A 21,259-nucleotide genomic window follows, 5' to 3' on the forward strand; every position below is an offset into this window, starting at 1 on the left:
TTAAAGAACTCTATCTGTAAGCGGTATTTATGGGAAAGTTAAAAACCCCTATTATGTAGTTTTTCTCTTATAACCAGAAGTTGTCGTTTTTTGTTTCGGGTGGGATCAACACAATTCGAATCTGTGAAAAAAATACAATTATATGATGCAAGTCTTATTCCAAAAGAGAAAAGTTGAGATTTTCAATTTCTTTGATCACTTCCTGTGACGACCGAAAGTGATGGCTGACGCTCTTAAGTCTTTGCTCCCTGGCGGCCATCTTTGTTTACATCCCTGATGTAAACAAATAGTACTAGTGATAAAATTTTTCAGTAAGGGTTAAATAAATGGCTATAACTTTTTTAATATTCAATAAAAACTTACCAAATTTTCAGTTTTAAACTTTTAATATATAACAGAATAATCCAGTGCAAAAATAATTTCCAAAATTGAAAAAAATAAACAAATTACATCACAACAAAATTAATTTTTATAGTTTTTGTCCACAATTTTATGTCCTTATTGAAAGAGTTCAGGGTGTTTCTCCTTGTGGTACTGCTTGAAGCAGGTAATACATAAGTTTACTTCACACTGCTCACATCCAAAAATTCTTTCTCTTCTAATTTTGTTTTTTGAACATTGTTTACATGTCCTTTTTTTGTCAAGTTCTGTTGGCCAGTGCAAAAGCCCTCTGGTCTGTGGGTTTCCAATGGATTCCCTTTTCCTTTTGCCCCAGAAGTCACCCGTCATCAGATGTGCAAGTTGCATCCGGTATTCAAGCTGTGTTCTTTCTCGTCTGCTTCCTGTTTTGGTTGAGATGACATGATTAGGAGACTCTTTCATGAGGATAAATGAATTACCGATAGCGACGTCGACCACAAACCAGAAAAGATATTTCCACCATTTCAGGGCTTTACGGCAGATGCTGTAAGTTGAACGAAGTTGGTCTGCCCTGTCTACACCATTCATGTTTTGAGTATACAACTTCAAAACTTTTGGGCAAGCGACATTTACTACATTGCCATCTTTCTGCTTTCTCTTGACCTCGGTCATATCGAGGGGATTAGCGTTAGTTGCCAGCAAAGTTACTGTTCTCTTGTCGTGCCATGCTGTGGCAACCATATTTTCTTTCTGTCTTTGAATAAGGTCTCCTTGTTTCTTCAGCTTTGATTTCGTAATGGTGAGTGGCAGGCCTTTACGATTTGTACGTATTGTACCGCAGGCATATGTATCATTGTCAAGGAGCTCTTGAAAAAGGTTTACCAATGTAAAATAATTGTCACAATAGACATGGTGATGTTTTCCCCAGATTTCCCTTGTAAGATCGCGGACAACTCTCTCACCAAGTCCCTTCTCTGCTACACGTACTTCTTTTCCTGTATAAACTTGATATTCATTGACATACCCGTTGTTGGGGTCCGCCCTCATCCACACTTTTATGCCTCGTTTTGTTGGTTTCAACGGTACATACTGTTTGAATCCCAAACGACCTGTATATGCAACCATGGCTTCATCAACAGACACCTCCTTACTCGGTGAGTATTCCTGCTTGGTTTTTTCAAGTAACAAGTTCATGGCTGGTAGAATATGAGCCAGTTTGTCATGTCCAGACTGCCTTCGTTGTGGATTGTTGGTAGTATCTGCAATATGAAAGTACTGATTGAGTTTATCCAACCGATCTCGGGTAATTCTCTTGTGTATACCCGTTGGACGAAATAAATCATCTTTGGTGAAATACATGTCCTGGGTAGGAGCAACTTATCTGAATAGCTATATATGCCCTTATTTCCTCTGGGGTTGTACTACGCCATTTTGCGTCATCACCATTTTTTCCCTGCTCAATTTCAGCATATCGGTTTGTTTCTCTGGTGATAATTTCATACAAATGTGGCAGAAACATCAAATTGAGAAAATCAAGTTCATTTGCAGTCCCATCTAAATGTGTTGTTGGTCCTGGGTGGCATGTAAAGTCCCCAATTTGTACATTATTCAGCTGTTCTTGCCAACCTCGTTGATCTCCATATTTGTTTTTCTCGTCTTCAGGCTCGGGGTCTAGGTCACTTTCCTCCAAAGAATCTGTTGACATGTCCGAAATATCAGATATTTCAACATCAGATATATCGTTCGGATCTATGGGAACAAGCTCTAACAAGTTTTTTCGAGCTGCTTCCACTACCTCTGGTCCAAATCCTTCAAACGCCGTACTACTATCATCACTCGACTCCATGTTTTTAACCGCGTGGGTATCGATGTCATTTTACTTTCGCTTTCTTGCTATAAAAGGAAGTAATACATCACACATTGCCCCAAAAGGTTTGTAAGACTTAATGTGATTGGCTTATATTCATTGGGATTCCTCACAACCCATAGAATTGACGAATCAGAGTCTGTTTTACAAGTAGCGTCGGTAACGTTTTAACACGTGATTCGACTTTGGAAGCATGTACACAGCAACGTTTTGAGACGGTACTAGGCTATGAATGCTTTTTATAAGCACGTCTATAGACGTTATCAGGGAGCAAAGAGTTAATTAACCCAAATTGTTTTGTTTACTTTACAAGGTCTGTTACTCCTATAGGTTTGGTGTCTTAATCTCTTACTGTTTCCGAGATCTCTCTCGGACAAGTTATCATTTTGCGGACATTTAAATGCGCGACCGGAAGTGACATTTGCAGTCTTGATAACATATTCAAAAATCAGTTCAAATACGTTATTTATAACAGATATTTATGGAAAAGTAAAATACTCAAATTATGCAGTTTTTCGCTTATAGATGGAAGTTGTCGTTTTTGTTTCCAGTGGGACCAACATATTTTGAAACTACAAATAAGATGCAACAATGTGATGCAAGAAAAAATTCAAAAAAGAAAAGTTGAAAATTTCGATTTCTATGATCACTTCCTGTGACAACCGGAAGTGACGGTTGATGCTCTTAACCCAAATGGATTTGCCTACTCCTCAAGATCTATTACTTCTATAAGTTTGGTGTCTTAATCTCTTACCGTTTCTGAGATATGACTCGGACAAAATATTTTTGAAAAAATATGGAAATCGGACACATCTGATGACCAGAAGTGAATTTTCAAAAAATGAAAAACACGCCTCGGGGTATTTAAATTCTCTATCATCCCTGAAAATTTCAAGAAATTCCGTCCAGCCATCTCTGAAAGATTGTGCCGACAAAAAAAGGGGAAAAAAATAATAATAAACAGTACAATCACTATAAGGTCTTCCGTCTGGAATGGAAGATCTTAATAATAAGAAACAGTAGAATCACTATAAGGTCTTCCGCCTGAAACGGAAGACCTTAAAGATATCTTTATCTATATCTTGTTTTAGAATTCAATAAAATCATAACTCAATGTGTATTTTACCAAAATAAAGTATGAACATTATTTAAATCCACAGTTCAGAGAATGTAAACATCATTCAGAATTAAATTTAACTTCAAAAGTCATTCAGAATTAAACTTAACTTCAAAATAGGGATGGCAACGAATATTCGAACATTTGAATATTCATTCGATGAGTTGATATTCGAATATGAATTTAAGATTCAAATATTCGGTGTTTTTCAGATTTCATAAAAAGAAGTACCGTGATTAATAAATTTTGATTAGAACAGTGCTGGAATTATCCCTGTTTGATTTACTAGCGATCAATTTCGATCACCTGATTTCTTTCACTACTTTCTTATCTTATAGGTATACTAAATTACATTTATTTTGTTTTGAGTAAGGTGTTAAAGAATTGTACAATAATGCTTTATGTATAATACAAAACGTACTTTCATAGTTAGATACTATCGTATCTAGAATCGAGGACAACAAAATGAAAACCTTCTTAGAATGTCTAAAAGAGGCGAAGAGGATACTTTTCAAAATAAATATAATTGATCATTGAATGAATGTCCGATAGAATTAGTCTGTAATTAATATTGCTCAATTTCAGAATAAATGTGTAAATTACTTGATTATCTCGGGTTGTACATAATCCTAAATTTTATATTCATTATTGGGAAATTGGTTAATTACCTAGGAAAATTGTCTATGGAAATATTTGTTTATATTTTAAAAACATTGTATCAAAGATTATAATCATATCTCTTATTAGGCAGATAATTGTAATATATTACACGTATTGAAATCTGAACAGTACACCGTTACAACTATATCTTGCCTTTGGTAAGACGACTGGTTCCTCAGTTGGAGCTACTATAAATACACGTTTCATTTGTTAAAATTATACTTTTCTACATTGAAATCAATTATTTGTTTCAAACATTGACAAATATCAAATGGAATTTCTTATTGTAAACCTACAAAAGTCTTTGTACAATTTTACTTCCAATATAAGTATACCTACGCTAAACCTTTCATTAGAGTAGAATGTTGCATATATAAATTAAACACATTTTATTTATTTTATCGAATATTCGAATATATTTGAATACTTAATTGAATATTCGAATATGAATTATTGACAAAATTGACATCCCTTCTTCAAAACAAACTTTATTTGCAGACAGAGGTGTTAATTAATCTCAATGTGACAGATAAAGATAAATGTTTTGGATTTTCTTCAAGAGGAAAGTTAATTAATCCCAAGAGACTCATTGCAGCCTTTCCTAGTTTACAATAGGAACATTCTCAGCAGTTATCTCTCTTTGCCCATTCACTTTTATATAAAGTTAAGGAATCTACCCCACCACCCCAGCTCCAAACCGGATGACATATAGAACCAAACTTAGTGTCAAAATATGTCTTACTGCCTATTCAACCAACATACCAAATTTGAACTTATTTGGTCAACCCTAAAAAAAGTTATTAGAAAAAACAGAAAATTTGTGGATGGAAGGATGAAAGATGGACAGACAGACAGTGATTACTATAGGGCACCCGCAAATCCTTGTGGGGCCCTAATTATAACATACCTCATGTACTTAAGTAATAAATTAACTAGGTAACTGGACAAACCTTTTTAAATTTTTACTTTCTACCTACTCACTCCCTCCCTCAAAATTCCTTCTCTCTCTTTGTATGAACTTTTCTTCAACATATTATTTAAGCTAATTAATGATCTGTCAAGCTTATTTGTCATTTTTTAAATCATGTCCTTTACTGCAGGCCAAAAAAGAAACTAATAATGCTTTTTACAGCTATTTAATGATAACACAAAGCTGTTAATTAAGATCTTTCATTACAAAGGAAGACTTTCTACTGATTGTTATGTCTTCCATCCACAATGGAAAATATTAAGTGATTATATTTTTTTATTAAGGTCTTCCATCTCAACGGGAGACGTTCTTGTTATTCTTTGGTTTCTTTTCCATTATTAAGGTCCTTCAACTTCCTTTGGAAGACCTTACAATTATTCTTCTGTTTCTTTTGTTATTGAGGTCTTTCGTCTTTGCAAAATACCTTCTAGTGATTCTACTGTTCCTAACGTCTTCCTTCTCAATGGAAGATGTTCTTGTTCAGGTCTTCCATCTCCAACAGAAGGCTGTTATTCTACCGTTTATTTATCTCTATTAATATTATTTTTCTTTTACTGATTTTGTGCACAGTATTTCTTAAAAACTGCTCAAAATTTCATGAAACTTTTAGATCTTAAATATAATCAAATTAGCTCTCTCTTTCTCTCTCTGTTTTAATGACATCATTTCCAGTCTTGAGAAATAGACTTTTTTTCGATTTTCAGAGGGTCTGTTTGTCCAAAGGTGTTCTCAGAAAGCATTCAAGATATCAACTTCAAACTTTTAGTGATTTCAGAAGTCTTTGTAGATGTGCAGAAAGGCATTGCCATTAATCTAGCACAAAAGGTGCAAAGCTTTGTAGGGCTAAAAAAAAAAAAGCTTAAAAATGTCTCACAAAAGAGCAAGAGCCACTTAGGGCCTTTTTTGGCCCTGAGAATTTCTGAAAAATCGAAACTGCTCTGTTTTGGTTGAAAATGCAGTATTCATAACTTGGACCCTAGGTGACCATGTATCTATTGAACATGACATAATTTTCTTTCTAGTCAATGCATTATGATGTCATAGAATGCGTCATTTTTCCCATATCCTGTAAATTCCCTTAAAAATGGCCAAAAGTTGAGGTATTTTTTCAATATTTCATATAGAGCACAAGCTCTGATCCAAAATATGCAATTACATAACAAAAGATCTATTTCTGAAGATCACAAAACGTGTTTTAATTTTTGGATCGTGGGCTGTGCTCATACATTAATTCTTTGCTGAAGGTAGTCGAATACGCATGGCTTCTGCAAAATTCAAGAACATTCCATTTTCTCAAAGATTGTTTTCCAATACCTGGATTCCCAAAAAGAAATTTTGTTATAGGAAATGAAAACACTTAGTCTCTACTTTATTTTGATATATGAAATGAGACAGAAGGTGATAGTCAATTAATTGACATAAGGACAGGGCCATTTTATGCATAAAGTGAACCTAGCTCTTTGCTACATTTTGATTCACATCTTTTTACATATTAATATTTTGTGAAGACATATAGAATAAAATTTGTGCAGAATCAGTAATCTTTAAAAATGATACCATAAATAGGGCTGGCCCATAAATTAAGCGATCTTGAGGGACAAAAAGTTTTTTACTCTATATCTGAACAAAAGGCCCAAGGGCCTTAACGGTCACCTGAGTACAATACAACAATTTAGGGGATCCATAAACTGATAAATGAAGCTTTGTTGCCCAAAAGCAAGAAAAATAGTATGATTTGCATCAACAAAATAATTGGTCTAGGATCTATCTGTCCCCCATTAATCACTATTACCATGCAGACTATTAACAAACTATTTTTAACCCCATATTATTACTTCTCACATTGGCCTCTCTTGGCCTTTGAAGAACAATTAAAAAAGATAAGTTATTTTTGTCTCAATTTTATTCATTTTATTCTACCTGATCATTAAAACTATGAAAGTACTTTTGTATTTTACAATAAATATTCTTGCATAATTCTCTTATTCCATTAAGCATTAAAATATATTATTTACAGTGATTTATTATCAAAGGTGAATGGCAGAGGGGAATAACTTTGCTCAGCAGAATACAAGTTAATAGAGCACTGGCCAGGACCAGAACACTTGGCTAAATAATCCAGGTGTTAAAAATTCTGGTAAAAATACCCTTGCATATTAAAGCTTTTCTCTGTTTGCCTTGAACATGCCAAGAAGCATAGAAAATTTTCAAGGAAATGCATTTTCACTATAATATTAAATAAATAAAGCCCCATCCTTACACCAGAACATCTGACCCATTGGCCATAAGCTCACAATTCTGGAAAAAGCACCCTTGCTCATCATAACTATAAACTTGTTTCTTGCTTTATAACCAGTAGTAGAAAAAAAATATTTTAAAAGAAATTATGCATTTTCACTCTATAATCAATAGAGCCCCCCCCCCTTTCACCAGAACCCCTGACCCTGGGGCCATGAAATTCACATTTTGGAAGAGGCATTCTTCCTTATCATTACCACACACTTCCTTTGTTTGAAAAATACCCAGGTGCAGAGAAAAAGATTTTCAAAGAATTAAAGCATTTTCACTATATAATCAATAGAGCCCTGCCCTAACACCGGAACCTCTGACCCTGGGGCCATGAAATTCACAATTTTGGAAGAGGCACTCTTGCTCTTCATAACTATGTACTTAGTTAGTTTATTTAATACCCAGGAGCAGAGAAGAAGATTTTCAAAGAATAAATGCATTTTCACTATATAATCAATAGAGCCCTGCCTTAGCACCAGAACCCCTGACCCTGGGGCTATGAAATTCACAATTATGAAGGAGACACTCTTGCTCATCATAATGATGTACTTAGTTACATGTAGTTTATTTAATACCCAGGAGCAGAGAAGATTTTCAAAGAAATAATGCACTTTCACTATATGATCTATATAGCCCCAAACTAACACCAGAACCTTGACCCTGGGGGCCATAAATTTCACAATTTTGGTAGAGGGCTTAATGCTTATAACAACCAGAAGTCTCTGACGAGACTGTAGCTCTACTGGTTGTATTTATAAAGGAAGATAAAAGTAGCACTTGGACTTGAAACTTTGCAACAGCAATAAATAGAATAATGATCCTTGGTTTAGTCTCTTTTGTGGCAAGATTTATTATTATATCAGACTAAAACTGTAGGAGGAGTAGCCTTTTAAAACAATTTTACAGAAATTTTGATTTAAGTAACCATGGCAACATCATTCAACAAAATGAAAAAAACAATAACACCAATTATGTATCTCTGTAGTCTACTTGTATGCCACATTATACTGATATCAGACAAAAAGTGTAGGAGGAGTAGCGTTTTGAAAGTATTTCAAGAAAATTTCTATTTTTAGTAACCATGGCAACACTGTTCATCGAAATCCGAAACTGGTACAGAGAATTATGTATCTTAGTGTAGTTTACTTGTGTGCTAAGTAATACTAAAATCAGACCAAAACTGTAGGGGTAGCATTTTGAAGGTATTTCAAGGAAATTTCTATTTTTAGTAACCATGGCAACAATGTTCATCGAAATCAGAAAATCAATATAAAGAATTATGTATCATAGTGTAGTCTACTTGTTTGCCAAGTTTTACTGAAATCAGACCAAAACTGTAAGAGGAGTAGCATTTTGAAAGTATTTCACAGAAATTTCTTTTTTTAGTAACCATGGCAACACCGTTCATTGAAATCAAAAACTGATATACAGAATTATGTATCTTATTATAGTCTACTTGTGTGCCAAGTTATATTGAAATCAGATCAAAACTGTAGGAGGAGTAGCATTTTGAATGTATTTCACACAAATTTCTATTTTTAGTAACCATGGCAACACTGTTCATCAAAATCAAAAACCGATACACAGAATTATGCATCTTAATATAGTCTACTTGTGTGCCAAGTAATATTGAAATCAGATCAAAACTGTAGGAGGAGTAGCATTTTGAAAGTATTTCACAGAAATTTCTATTTTTAGTAACCATGGCAACACCGTTCATAGAAATAAAAAACAGAATTATGCATCTTAGTGTAGTCTACTTGTGTGCCAAGTAATATTGAAATCAGACCAAAACTGTAGGAGGAGTAGCATTTTGAAAAATTGTTTACAGATGGACGGACAGACAGACAGACGGATGGACGACGGACACCTTACTATCGCATAAGCTCTTCTGGTCTCTGACCAGTAGAGCTAATCATGCCAACAGTTTGACTGCTTGATGTCCAGATGTAACGAAGAAGATTTTTAAAGATTGCATTAATTTTGGTGGTTTAAGCCCCATTCCTCAGGCCCCAGGGGGGCAGGGACCATGAAATTCACAATTTTTGTTCCCCTTTACCCATAGATGCTACATGCCAAATTTGGTTGAAATTGGTTGAGCAGTTTCAGAGAAGAAGCTATAAATATTCAATATTAACGCACGACGACAGACAAAAACGGATAGCAATAGGTCACCTGAGTTACACAGGTGACTTAAAAAAAGTAGTGAGAATTTGTAATATATTAAGATAGCAAAGTTGTTCGGAAAAAAACAAGAGGCCCATGCACTGGGTGAAATAAGCAGTTTCCCATCATGGGAAACTATACGGAAACCACATGGAAACCTCAAGTTTACATCATGTTTCCCAGTGGTTTCCGCAGCGGATGCCAGGTTATTCCGTCAAGTTTCCGTGGCACGGAAACTACTACGCTCCGATTCCATTAGGTATCCCGAACCACGGAAACCTCGGGAAACCTGAAGCTTCCCAAGCTTCCATGTAGTTTCCCGTAATGGGAAACCTGAAGATTCCACTGGTTTCCATAATTAGGAAACTACGTGGAATTGGAGCGTAGTGGTTTCCATGGAACTGGGAAACTGGATGGAATCCTCAGGTTTCCCATGAACGGAAACTAGAGGAAACCTCATGATTCCTCAAGTTTCCATGATTCAGGAAACTACATGGAATTGGAGCGTAGCGGTTTCCGTGTTATGGAAACTTGGTGGAATTATCTGGTGTCCTATAAAAGGAAATTACAGGGAAACTTCAAGATTCCCTTATTTTTCTGAGACAGCAAGCAATGTGGAATTGTAGTGTAATAGTTTCCATACCATGGAAACTACAGGGTAGGTTGAGCATTTCAATTTTGGGAAATGATTGACAGGCAACTGGAAGCTCAAGGATCCCTGTATTTTCCATGGTAAATCTTTTTTTTCTAGAATGTGAAAAGAGAACAGCAGTTTTAAATCAAAATATTATATATTTAATTTATTAATTTCCTTGGTAAACTGTGTTTTCTTTTCAAAATCTATTAAAAAAATGTATAAAGAAGAAAAAGCATTATTAAATCATATGTTTAATAATTCATTTGATGTACAAAAACATTATTTTAAAATTATATCAAAATAAATAAAATCATATATCTTAGGTAAACAATGTAGTAGTCTTTCACATCTAAGTCCATTCATAAACTTGATTAAATACTCAGTACTTCTTTCAACATCAGCTTCCCTTGTATTTTCTTTCCATCATCTGTGATCTGCAATCTATTTTCATAAAAAATTATTTTTTGTAAGAATTGTATGCTTGAATATTATTTAGAAATCTGACAAGATCACTCAATGTCCTTTATTGTACCAATATCAGTGATTAGTTTCAGTCTTTACATTTAATGACCATGTAATCAGAATAATGAACATTACATAGTACATGCAATGTTTTAAGCCAGATAAATATCAAAGCAGGTATGATTGAGAATATGACCATCTCATAGAACACTGCTTTTAGTTGGGTCAATTGGAGAGAAATGTGCTCTGGACAAGGATATTACAAATCTTTTTTTCTTATTAATTGATATTAGACCTAGAAAATTGGTTAAAGATCACTACACACCCTTCATCCCAAAACACACAATCCAGATCATACCAAGGGAGAAAAATTATGCACTGGACAAGGACTTTAAATAAAGATATATAGTGTATTTTGATACTGACCTTTGACCTAGATAATTGGTCCAAGGTCACTTTTTACCCTCCATCCACAGACACTCTACGAGTTAAATTTGAGTGAGATTGGGCTATGAGGAGAGAAAATATACTCAGTGATATAAGATGGACAGACAGATCATCTCATGGCATCCACAGAACAGGACCCTAAAAAATCAATGCATATATATGTAAAGCTATATCCATGTAAGTCAATACGAATTCATCATTAATTGCATTGCATACACATGCTTTAATCATGTTTAATACCTTATGAATAATTTCAAATTGCATGTACACTCAGTTTACATATAAATAATCTGGAATTTCATCAAAGACAACCAACATAACAGCCATTCAAGATTTAGTTAATCAACATTCAGTACAAGTTCTATATGCTATACCATACGTACAGACACATACTAGTATTATTTACCTGCATTCTAAATCTTGTTTTATGTCACTGAAAATTAAGGCGATAGCCATTAACCAATTTTAGCCCCAATTTACATACATGCATCTTGTAATGTTTGTTCAAGACTTCCCATTTATAAATACTACCTTATAGTATATTTAGTTAACATATACCTACATTTAAAGTTTCAATGTGTTTCACTGAATATTTTAGAAATTACAGTCATCAAAATACTGACCAGCCAGAAATCAGTAAAGGTGCATGTCCTTATTTTTCATTCTTGTATTGTTTCGTTTAACATGTTTCAATGTTAAAAAGTTTTAGTAAGTTATAATATTTACTACTTTATCATAGCCATACAGTTGAACTCTGGCATTTCGAATATCATAGATACATGTATGTTGAAGTAATTTGGAAGTATTCTTTAAGCATTTTACTCCTGATATCTTGAATCCTCAAATATCTCAAAATATTTTCAATGATTGAATTGAACTTTGAACCATGGCAAAAGGACTCTTAAACAAATATTCATTATTCTTACAATAAAGTCTACAGGTTACAAAATTATAAGTTGCTCAACAATGATCATATCAATAATATTTAAGAGAGTTAATCATTTCCCCTTGGGGGGGGGGGGGGGGCTTCCTCTGTACAATTTAGAATATCCTTACTTTGTGTCAACCTTGGTTAAAATTAGTGGTTCTTGGGAAGAAGTTAAAGATGTGAAAAGCTCACAGATGGATAGACAGTTTGATGGACAAAACACAAAACAAAAGGTGATCAGAGAAGTTCACATGAGTTTTTAGCTCGGGTGAACTAAATTCCTCACTGCATGGTGTATATCATCCAGACAGAAAATTTTATAGAGGAATGAAAAAGAAGACTCCAAGTCATAATTTTACATTACCTCTTGTAGTTTGCAATTGGTATTTCAACATTCCAATTAAACTCAAGTTCTTTTCTTTTCATGCAATTGTTATACATGCCTATTTATGACTGAATTAATTACCACTTACCACATGATCACATCTTGATTCATCATACATCTTGCTGGTTCTTTAATGTAAGTTTTCTTCTCTCTGAAAGAATATATTATGTACAATTAAAATTGCATTCTGATTTCACCTATAATACCAACAATAAACAAGTGTCCCAGGGGCCACATTGCTCACCTAAGCACTTTTGGTAGGAAAAAATATAAATCAGTTCAGTATTGAAAAGTTTAGATATAAAAGTGGTTTGGGGGGGGGGGGGGGGGAGAGAGGGAATTCTACACTTTCTAAGGATGCTTTTGAATTAATATGACACATATTAGCATCCTTTTTAATCCTTTGTATGACTATCATCCCCTGTTATGGCCCCTCTATTCTCCTTGGGGGGGGGGGGGTTCATGATTTAAATAAATTATATCTACATTACTTCATCGCCCGTGTATATAAATATGACCAATCATGGCTTTGTTGTTCTTGAAAAGAAGAATTTCTAAGATTTTTCCTATGTACTTTGATCGTTCATCGTGGCCCCGTCCTACCCCGGAGGTCATGATTTGAACAAACTTGAATTTATACTAGCTGATGATGTTTCAACATAAGTGTCATCTTTCCTGATACAGTGGTTCTAATGAAGAAGATTTAAAAAGATTTTTTCCTATGTATTCCTATGTAAAATTGATCATCCATTATGGCCCGCCTTACACTGGGGGTCATGATTTGAACAAATTTGAATTTACACTACCTGATGATGCTTCCAAATAAATTGGAATCTTTCATTGCCCTGTGGTTCCAGAAAAGAAGATTTTTAAATGATGCCATTAATTTTTCATTTATTTGTAATTATTTCCCTTTAGAAGAAGATATGGCCCTTTATTTGAACAAACTTGAATCCCCTTTACCCAAGGATACTTTATAGCAAGTTTGGTTGAAATTGGCCCAGTGGTTCTTGAGAAGATTGAAATGTGAAAAAATTACGAAAACGACGGCGACAGACAAATTTCGATCAGAAAAGTTCACTTGAGCCTTTGGCTCTATGTGCTAAAAATGATTTGTTTGATGTACTCCAAATAACCCATCAAAATCACCCCTACCCAATCATTTTTTTAGGATTGAAATTTTATTTCAATTTTTTTTTTTTTTTTGGTTTCATTGAAATAAATTTTGTTTCATTACAAAGTTGAGGTTTATAATTTCTCCAAGACACTTGTTTTATGGAGAAATAAATATTAAATCTGTCTAGCTGTCCAGTGTACGTAATGAAACATCAATAAATTTCTAATTCTGTGTTTTTGTATGACAAAAATCAATTTGTTAGATACTGCCAAAAAAATCTACCTACCTACTCATTTTGCAAAATGTGGGTCGGAGTACATCAAACAAAAGTATTTTTAATAATGGCCTAGACTTCAACAACTACCAGGGAGGAAAAAAATAAACAAACAAAAATTTCAAACAAATGCAGATTCACTTATTTTTATCATTATGCTTCTACATGTTGCGACCGCCATCAATAACTGATGATTGTAATTTAGATGATTCGTTTGCATTACTTGAAATACTATAAAAAATTATCAATATTAATACATCATGTAGGCTTATTATTTTTAACATTTTCAGTAAATCTCTCAGCAGGTCACACATGAGAAATTTTGTCTTTTGAACAGTAAACTGTTTCAATTTAAAATCTATCACTTGTTTGTTAAACAGTTATTATTATAGACAGTGTACTTTAAAACCAATACATTTTCCCTATACAAATCATCACTATGCATATCAATAAGGGTTGTGCTATGGCTTTGTAAGATGTATATGTACTCTAGTTACAGACAATCTATTTAACTTGTTCTTATGATTCTTCATAATTTGTAATTATATCTGCCACATTAATGCGTTTTATCTGTGTCGGATTACAATAGTCAGAACTCTCTCTTTCAGCTGTCTTTTAAATTTCCATTGATGATGATGTCCTTCGTGAATAATCTGATAAGTTGAGATTGCGGACACCTTTTGTTTAAATATTAATGACTTAATCGTAATTTAGTAGCAGAAATAATTCATTTATACCTTGTCGTTACATCATAAAAAGTTCCAAAAGTCTAACAAGTTCATGAAGTTGACGATCCGAGAACACAGGTATTCAAACCGGATATATGTTTTGTCTGTATTAACAAGGAAACCATATTCGGTACAAACATTATTATCCGATTTAACAACGAAAAAAAATTCATACACTTTTCATTTATATACACAGAGAGAGAACTATTACAGAAGGCATTCATTTTCACTAAAAAAAGTCACAGAGTCACAGAGCACGGTAAACGAGATGTGGCATCAATTCCGACAAAAAATTGAGGACATAGAAGATAAATATGTGCCAGTAGTCACCATCAGACCAAGCAGAAAAACGAAAATGCCTTTGGACAAAGAAACTGTCACCTTGATTAAAGAAAAAAACGCACTGTGCAGAAAATATGTGGCTACCAAGGATCCAAATATAAGGAAAAAGTACAATAGGACTAGGAACAAGGTGGCAAAGTTTGTGAGGAAAGCAAGGAAGTCATTCGAAAAGAGTATAGCACAAGAGGCAAAAACTAACCCAAAAAAGATATGGCAGTATATTAACTCAAAAAGTAAAACGAGACAAGGAATCGGGGAACTGTGTGTTGACCCTAAAAATCCAAAGTCCAATAAAACAGAAGTGGATGAAGAGAAAGCAAATATTTTAGCAGACTTTTTTAGTAGCGTTTTTACACAAGAACCCGAGGAAGCCATACCCGAACTGGACAAACGCCCTATCAAGAAGGAGTGGACAGAATTAAGAATACTGGAGGAAGAAATTATCAAAGCACTGAACCTGTTAAAGCCAGATAAGTCACCAGGATTAGACAACATGCATCCAAGGCTATTGAGGGAATTAAGAGTGGAATTAGCAGAACCCCTAGCAAGGATCTTTAGGAAGTCAGTAGATGAGAGAAAAGTTCCAGAAGAATGGAAAACAGCACGTATTAGCGCGATCTTTAAAAAAGGAAACAAGGCGATAGCAGGAAACTACAGACCAGTGAGCTTAACGTCAGTGGTGTGTAAAGTCATGGAGAGACTAGTTAGGGACCACATAATAGAGCATTTTGTAAGCAACAACCTCTTTACAACTAAACAATATGGCTTTATCAGTGGTAGATCAACTTCACTACAACTGTTAAGGGTATTAGAGGAATGGACAGAGGCTTTGGACAGTGGACATGATGTTGACTGCATCTACATGGACTATCAGAAGGCCTTTGATACTGTCCCACATAACAGACTGCTTAAGAAACTGGAAGCATATGGAATAGGGAAAGATCTTATAGATTGGATAAGGAACTACCTAAGTGGAAGGAAACAACAAGTATCCATAAATGGGGCAACATCTAAATGGCATAGAGTAACTTCCGGCATTCCGCAGGGGTCAGTAATTGGGCCGATAATGTTCGTCATATTTATCAACGATCTCCCTGATATCGTGAGCTCTACTGTGTACCTATTTGCCGACGACACGAAAATCTTCAACATAGTTAAGGGTAGGGAAGATAAAATGACACTTCAAAGAGATCTTGAGAAACTAACAGAATGGAGTAACACCTGGCTCTTAAAGTTCCATCCAGAAAAATGTAAACACATGCACATTGGAAAGAAAGACCCAGACCAAGACTTTGAGTATGAGCTGTTAGGACGCACTCTGGAGAAGGTACAAGAGGAAAAAGACATAGGAGTCATCATAGATGAACAACTCAGCTTTGATAGACACATAAGCGAGAAGGTGAAAAAGGCAAACTCTATTTTTGCAATGTTAAGGCGAACTTTTCTACATTTGGACGAAGAAACTTTTATTCCTCTTTATAAGACACTTGTCAGGACACATTTAGACTATGCGAGTTCGGTCTGGTTCCCTTTCAAATCAAGACACATAGAGATGATTGAAGGAGTGCAGAGAAGAGCTACCAAGCAGATTCCAGGATTGGCAAAATTAAGCTATGAAGAAAGGTTGAAGAAACTAAAACTACCAACGCTGAAGTACAGACGCCACCGAGGAGATATGATTGAAGTGTACAAAATAACAAGTGGAAAGTATGACCCATTAGCAGCAGACTTTATCAAGTTAAGGAGAGACCACGTTATTAGGGAACAAGGAAGAGGGAATTCCAAGAAGCTGTTTGTACAGAGACCGAGACTCAATATAAGAAAATTCAGCTTCAGTGTTAGAACTGTCAGTCTATGGAATAGCTTACCAGAGGATGTTGTAAGTGCTAAAACTCTGAATACTTTCAAGAATAGACTAGACAACTTCTGGAAGGACCAGGATGTGCTCTATAATTACAGAGTAGATTTTAAAACCGATTACACCAGTAGTCACCCAAGTAGTCACCCAAGTAGTCACCCAAGTAGTCACAAAGCAAGTTTGGAGTCCGACGAAGAGGACCTTGATAGGACCTGTGTTGGAAAAATACCATAAGTAACCATAAGTAAGTAAGTAAGTAGTAGTAAATGATCTAAAAATGCAAAACGTACAGCATGGAAAAAGACAAATGTTATGCCATAGGAGCTATACAAAAGTCTACTATCTATGCATCTTTGATCGTAAAACACTAAATATTGTATAATTCAAGTTCCTCTTTTCGTTTTTGCAATGCGTAAACTAAAATATTTAAAACTTAGATATCAAACATTTCAAAATGGCGTCAAAACGAATGTGGTCTTCGATGGGAAAGATTTGTTCTGCCCATTATTACTATTATTTACCGTAAAAAAGTATATAAAAATATACGTACACTAATCCTTGGTTGTTGATCATTGCATTTTTCACAGTTTTAAAGACACTGGGTGGCGAAAACATCATTAACTTTTCACATTTGCACCTTACACCCGAGTTCTTCTCCGTCTTGCTCAACTCCAAAAATGGCGCCTCGTGAAAATTGACCAATGAATAAAGCCTCTGCAGAGCGATGCATTATGGGAAACAGAACCTATTTATTTTAATTATGTTAGAGGGTAACGTTTTTATATATAATATAATTTCCCTGTGACGGTGATTATGAGTTCTTATCCTTAATGAAGTTCTTCTCTGTTCATAGAAAGGGGGGTGCTCCTCAATAAATTTGCTGATAATTAGTATACTATAGAAAACGAAGCGTTTATCTGAAGGTGACCAGAGAAAGTTTATGTGTCTGGTGTGACCCCTCAAATTATATGAACTTGGGGGTGGGGTGGGGGCTTGGAACGTAGTGCCCATCCAAACAGAAAATGTCAGCTTGCCCTCTCCCCTCCCACACTACTTTTTCATTAAATTATTCATTTTTCTGATTAATGTATATAATGTCACAACGGAAGATGTTAAACCTTTATACATGTATACATGTTTTAAAATTGGAAGTTTCAACAGGAACCCTTGAAGGAACTACCGTCAGAAAATGAATAATTGTTGAGGACCGTGGAAAATGGGGGGGGGGGCGCATTGTGGACGTGCCATACGTCCCTAATCATATTTTTTGCAGTATAGGAAACAAAGCTTATTTCCTGTTGTGATCCTCAAAATAAACATAATATGACTCTTTATCAGCTGTTTATTATATTGTGACAAGAATGTGTTGTCCTTTGAAGTCTGCCGTAAATTTCGATGGGCATTTGGCATGCAAATGAACTACATGACATGTATACAGAACACTATTTTATTTTTAGTGATGATGGAAAAGTTCGGCGTCAAAAATTGCTGTTTAGTAAAAGAAATTAGGGTATGTTAGACTAGTATACACTTGTGAAAATCAAGATAAAATAATTTAATTACCTCCAAGGACGGTTCAAGAATAATAAAGATTTGATTTTTTTTCTCTTGTTCGGCTTTTAATTAGATACTTTATTGAACCCCTTCCTTTTTTGGTTTCGATTTTGAGCCTCACTCAGTTATCAATAAGAATCAGTGGACAAATTGCTGGACTTTTTCCTATTTGCTATATTTTACTTGAAACATCTTTGCCTTTAGTTAAAAAATTTCTCACGAGCACACCGTTTTGAAAACTGATTTATAAAAAAGGAGAGTAAACACAAGGTGAAAAAAACGAACCAATATCTAAGCAAAGGTAGGGAAAACTTGCAGTATTTTAATTTGAAAAACACCGGCCCGTAGAATGCGAGGGGGGGGGGGGGCAGGGGGTGAAATTGAATGATTTTGAGGGGGGCTCGTCAGATTTTTTTGGAAGTCCACCCCCCCCCCCACCACCACCCATTTTGAAACTGTTGCTACAGACCTGAAACCTGTTGCTACAGACTTGAAACACATGATAAAAATAAGCCCAGAATTATTGAGTAGACAGTTTTAAGTGCAGGTTTTTTTTTCTTTAAATAAGTAATGTTACATGTCGGCGTATAAAAATCAAGAAATGGACGGCGTATATAAAGAAATGTTTGTACATGTAGTAGCATTGACAATCACCACATCAGTATATAATACCTATATATCGAAAGAAACTATTTTCTCTCCGTTTTTTGAAGAAGGGGAGGGGGCTTAAATTTGTAGGGGTAACCTTCTGCTTAACACGATTTAAAAGAATATTTTCGCTAAGCATCTACGCGTAAAACAATTAATAAATTATTGGGGGTTTTTTCTTCAATGAATTGCCTTAGCATGCAGTTCTTCAGAAGACGTTATTCAATCATTTAAATAAATATCATAGAATTTTCTTCATTTAGAGCCAGCATTGGTCTTTGTGTACAAAATGGCTAAATTAAATATGCGTGCATGTATGCATTTAAGACCAACATTATTGTTATTTCATGCGAAGAAGACATTTACTACATCAGGGTCTGTGTACAGATATAAAAAATATAAGTTATTTAGTTAACACTCATTAATATTATTCTGCTGTTTTATCTTATCAATGTCTTACAGGCAACACATTAAAATTGATAATTAATCAATCTTTCTATGTTTTCAATATCTGAAGTTTACATTGATGTCAAACAAGGACGATCGTTAATTACCGATTAAAAAAATTAATTTCATTTATCTATTCACTTACAAATTTCTTTAAAAAAGAATTATTATTTAACACATAACGAGAATTTAGATTTATTCTAGACCGATAGAAAAGTATAATATGATTTTTAAACGGTTAGGAAATTTTCTTTTTTAATCAGTAATGAAAATTGAAATACAATTCTTTTTTTCCTTCTCTCATTGAACATCTTAAAGTTAATGTAGCTTATTTTATCAATATTTTGTGATCTTATTGATAATTTAAATTATTTTTTTGAAATCAAATCAATGGCCAACAATTATCACCTAGATTTAAACTGAGTTTGCGGAGACTATGTGTATGTACATGCTTGACCACAACCTATTGTTCCCCTTAGGTAAAAAATCCTCTCAAATAACATAGAATATACAAGAAATATACAGTCGCAGGTGTCTTCGCGACACGTGTCTCCACCTGTGGCACGTGAGAACAGGTGCCCGCGATTACAAGGGTCAGCGCAATGATTGAATTTTATCTGACCAGTTTACACTGATTTTTCAAATTTAAAATAAATGTTGTATTAAATTTTCTCTATTAATTCCAATCCACGTGTCTTAATGAGTTTTACCGAGACTAAAATGTTAAAAATTATTTAATTTGGGTTTACGGTGACAGAATTCTCAATTTTATTACACAGAATTACACAAAGAGTTTTTTAAAATTATTCTTTTGATACACGTTTCCAAAATGTCTATTATCGGGAAAATAGGTGTAAACCACAGCATACATGTACGTGTTTTCCATATCTGGGAAACATGCTGGAAACTACAGGTTGATTACTTCCATATCGGGAATCTACATGGAAACAACTACTGCATGTTTCCACGGTTTCCCATATTGGGAAACTTACGGGAAACCATAGGTTGATTGTTTCCATATCGGGAATATACGTGGAAACCACTATGTGGTTTCCATAAAATGGAAACTATATGGAAACTACTGATGTCACGATTCCCATATGTTTCCATCGGGTTTCCAAATTTGGGAAACCTGGCTTTTCATCCTGTGATGGGTCACATCACTCACCTGAGTAACTTTGGCCATGCTGTTCTTTACCAGATTCCCCCCCCCCCCCTTGTAATACCTAGTGTGGCCCCGCCTTACCCCGGGGGTCATGATTTGAACAACTTAGAATCTACACTACCCCAGGATGCTTCCACATAAGTTTCAGCTTTTCTTGTCCAGTGGTTCTTAAGAGGAAGATTTTCAAAGATTTAACCTATATATTTCAATGTATAACTTTGATTCCCTATTGTGACCCCGCCCTACCCCTGGGGGTCCTGATTTGAACAATTTCGAATCTACACTACCCAAGGATGCTTCCACATAAGTTTCAACTTCTCTGGCCCAGTGGTTCTTGAATAGAAGATTTTTAAAGATTTTTCTTACATATTTCAATTAAAACTGGGATTCCCTATTGTGACCCCCCCTACCCCCGGGGATCATGATTTGAACAATTTAGAATCTACACTACCCCAGAATGCTTCCACATAAATTTCAGCTTTTCTGGTCCAGTGGTTCTTGAGAAGAAGACTTTTCAAGATTTTTCTTATAAATTTCAATGTAAAACTTGGATTCCCTATTGTGGCCCTGCCCTACTCCTGGGGGTCCTGATTTGAACAATTTACAATTTACACTACCCCAGGATGCTTCCACATAAGTTTCAGCTTTTCTGGCCAAGTGGTTCTTGAAAGAAGATTTTTAAGGCCATCATTAAAAATATCTTTGTTTCCCCTAACCCGACCCTAAAATTTCAAGTTGGGTAGGTAGGTAGGTAAATTATTTTTTTTTTGACAGCAGTTTTGAAAATACATTTGGAAAATTGAATAATATCTTTATAAATAAGAAAGAATGAAAGAAA

General features: G+C 34.7%; 1 protein-coding gene and 2 long non-coding RNA genes across 3 annotated transcripts in view; 1 reads left to right on the forward strand and 2 right to left on the reverse strand.

Annotated features, from left to right (window-relative positions):
* LOC133185644 (tetraspanin-13-like) overlaps positions 1 to 21,259 on the reverse strand; it is a 162,685-nt gene that overhangs the window by 21,640 nt on the left and 119,786 nt on the right. The window lies entirely within an intron of this gene.
* Positions 1 to 21,259, forward strand: part of LOC133185684 (uncharacterized) — a 159,257-nt gene that overhangs the window by 5,677 nt on the left and 132,321 nt on the right. The window lies entirely within an intron of this gene.
* LOC133189893 (uncharacterized) lies at positions 10,380 to 14,493 on the reverse strand. The gene is made up of 4 exons (XR_009721534.1): positions 14,417 to 14,493; positions 12,377 to 12,439; positions 10,955 to 11,113; positions 10,380 to 10,507 (listed from the first exon to the last, which is right to left on the reverse strand). It is a non-coding gene; the product is annotated as an uncharacterized LOC133189893 (long non-coding RNA).

Source organism: Saccostrea echinata, unplaced genomic scaffold, assembly GCF_033153115.1.
Source record: "Saccostrea echinata isolate AGI-Se365-2 ecotype Australia unplaced genomic scaffold, CSIRO_AGI_Sech_v1 ptg000001l, whole genome shotgun sequence".
Lineage (NCBI taxonomy): Eukaryota > Metazoa > Mollusca > Bivalvia > Ostreida > Ostreidae > Saccostrea > Saccostrea echinata.